The sequence below is a fragment of the Silene latifolia genome, chromosome X, assembly GCF_048544455.1.
Source record: "Silene latifolia isolate original U9 population chromosome X, ASM4854445v1, whole genome shotgun sequence".
Lineage (NCBI taxonomy): Eukaryota > Viridiplantae > Streptophyta > Magnoliopsida > Caryophyllales > Caryophyllaceae > Silene > Silene latifolia.
In genome coordinates this window covers 24,705,582-24,708,728 of record NC_133537.1, presented here as the reverse complement: position 1 = coordinate 24,708,728, position 3,147 = coordinate 24,705,582, and the positions used below count along the sequence as shown (strand labels likewise).

At 34.2% G+C, this 3,147-nt stretch overlaps 1 long non-coding RNA gene across 1 annotated transcript; it reads left to right on the top strand.

Moving 5' to 3' along the window:
- The first annotated feature begins 1,078 nt into the window (after positions 1 to 1,078).
- LOC141621300 (uncharacterized) lies at positions 1,079 to 2,907 on the top strand. Its single transcript, XR_012532204.1, has 2 exons — positions 1,079 to 1,182; positions 2,709 to 2,907. It is a non-coding gene; the product is annotated as an uncharacterized LOC141621300 (long non-coding RNA).
- The last annotated feature ends 240 nt before the right edge of the window (positions 2,908 to 3,147 follow it).

The following is a 3,147-nucleotide window of genomic DNA, read 5'->3' as shown; positions in this document are numbered from 1 at the left end:
ACTCTTTTTCCGCGTTTCTAAGCCGTATTTAATCATAATTAGTAAAGATATTATTCTTATTATAGAACTTTAAACTAAAATTTTGAAAAGGCTTTTATGATTTTTAATGGTTTTAACATTAGTGAATGTTAAATCTCGTTGTTGGAGACGTCCCAATAATGGGTTTTCTCAGTTATTGGTGTAGAAATATTTTTATGTCTTGATATGAATGTGGATGTTCTTGTCTGATCAACGAGAGTATCACCGTTTCATTGAAAAGATACCTATATTTTCTTATAACTATATTATTAAGATGTTGTTTACTATAATTTCTCCTTCTAAGTTTCGAGGGCGAAACTTTTTAAAAGGAGGGGTGATTGTAACGCCCCGTAATTTCGGACTGTTAATATATTTCGGAAATAATTTATTAATCAAATAAAATTTGATATTTAAGTATTTAAAGTAAAAAAATAATTCAAAGAAATATAATTTTATTATATTTTGAATAAAAGTATTTATTTTGATAGTTTCAAAATGTTTAAAAATAGTTTAAACCGTGTAAAAACTTTTTATTTCGAAATAAGGGCATTTCGGGGAAAAATGACAACTCTATTGAAAATTGGGCAAACGATTTTGGAAATGGGTCGTATGAGTATTCAATTTTCTTGTAATCTCGTGTTTAAGAACTTTGTTCTTGTCGGAATTTGCATTTGACCAACGGTTTTAATTATTATCGAAACGAGCCAAAACCGACTCGTAAAATCCCGACTAAACCCGCACCTTTCCTCTCTTTCTCCCCTAACCCGTGGCACCCTCTTCCCCCTTTCCCTTTTTTCTGATTTTTCTTTTCTTCCATCATCTTCTTCAATGTTCTAACATTCCAAACACCATTTTCAACCAAAATTCAAGCTAAAATCACCATAACTTCCTCATTTCTTGTCGGATTTTCACATAATTTATATTTCCGGAATCCTCTCGTCGAGATCTACAACCTAGTATGTTTTAATTTCAGTTTTCTTGAAGTTGTTTTAAGACGAATTTTGGCAAATTTCGGTATTTATACTTATTTATTGTGTTTTTATTGTTTATTTAGGTGAAGAATTGGAGGACGAGTTTGGGGACTCGTATATTGTCGAAGATAGCGGCTAGTTGCTTGTTAGGGTTTGGTTTTTAAGGTGCTAATTGCTCATTTTCTAGCTTAAGGTAACATATTTCGAGCTACTCGACGAATAATCGTCACATTCTTTGATTTTTGTATGTTTTTGTGATTTTTGTTTGAGTAGTTAATTTTCACATGTTAAAATGCGTTGCATGCATGTCTAATACATGTCTTTTGATAGTTTAAGTTAACATGTTAGTATTGGGAACGATTAATTAATGTTCAGACGATGTTAAAATGAACAAAAACGGAAAAATGGAGGAGTAGGGGTGGCGGCAGCAGGCCCACGGCTGGCCCACGGCTGGCCCGGGTCAGCCCGTTGCTTGTTTCGCGGTTTTTCATGCAATATTTGTCATTTCGGGTTCATTAATGTTATAGTTAGTATAAGTTACATATGAGTATACTTTTGAATTAAATCATATTAGTAGTAAAAAGTATGTTAAAGGTAAAAATTATGTTTATATTGGTAGTTGCACATGTTAGTATAGGTTAGAAAATGAAATTTTATGATTAGGCTCAAAATGAATTTTATAGCGATAATTGTAATGTTTTGATGATTGTGCCGAAAACTGAGCCTTAGTCCCTTTGACTGATTCGATGTCAGTTAATTGAGTGATTGGTCACCCGCAATTTAACCCGCACTGCCGCAGGGTCAGGGGTTGCGGGTAAAAAATTCGGTTGGATGAAATTTTATATGAATTGGATAATCGGCCTTTTTCTTGTTTTAGGCCATTTATCAAGTTTTTAAGTTCACATGTATAGTTGGTTGAATTTAATAGTGTCTTATATTGTAGAAATGGCCCTAGATTCCCTGAAGCCTTTAATATTGTTAATATTGCTAGAAATGGTATTGGTATTAAATACTTTCTTGCAGGTTGTTGTGTTTGTCATAGATAGGTCTTTATAGTCTCTGACGAGTATATGTTCACTGCTTAATAGCCTTTGTGTTCCTGACTAGTGGGTTTATATCCAAATTGGGGCATGACCTCGTTACTTATTTTGATAGTAAGTGGTCAGCTTAAGTACTAGCCAACCCTTTGGTGGACTCCTTAGGGTACTCACTTTGTTTTAGAAAAATTGTGGGTCTTGGGTGCGGTGGTGTGTATCCGCATGTCTAGGTCTGCGCAGATTTTAGGCTAGGGTTGTGTTGTGTCTTGGCCATGTTTTATTAATATTAACCGCTGAGCCAAGATACCGGTTCTATTACCTTCCCTACCTCGTGGTATAGACTCGAGTTACAGAGTGACTATTGACGGTACTAAGAACTTATGCCTGTCTTTGATATATTGCCCTTTCTTGTATGGTGATTTTATGAATTGTAATAGGTGAGATGTAAGCCGGTTACAATTGATAAAGTTTGGATTACTATTTGTTATATGTTTCACATGATAGTTTATTTTGGTCAGTTAGGGGGTCATAGGTTGGGATACTTGATAATTAAATTGTTTATCATGTTGTTTACATGTTTTATTACATGTTATATTAAATATGACATTTCGTGGCTGGGAGGACTCGAAGTTACTCCCCACTGAATTGTGGCTTTCGTGTTTGTATAAAATGCGATTGACAGGTTGAAGATTTAGGTGGGGTCACAGACGAGCTAGTGAGCATAAGGAACCTTGGACCTAGTTTGGCTATTCTTATAGTAAACCTTTTAACTTTTGGTTTTGTATATATTTTGAAGGGACATATGTCTCCCTTTTCTATTTTGGTTTGTATCATTATATCCCCGTGTCTTTAGCGTGGTTATGTAAATTAGTTTATTAGCTTTTGCAGGTATTGACACTCTTAAATTTGGAGATGTTTGTGAATGGTTTAGGAAAAGTTTTAAAAATTACAGGTTTTTGTCTAGTTGAACCAATTACAAACATATCCTACCAGTTTTTCTGTAGATTTTACGTGTTTAATTATCGCGTTATTTAAGGGTGTCACAGGCATCCACGAGAGTTATTCTAGACATAGAGTGCTAAGAGTAATGAATTCTTGGTGTCTATGTCATTACTTTGTGT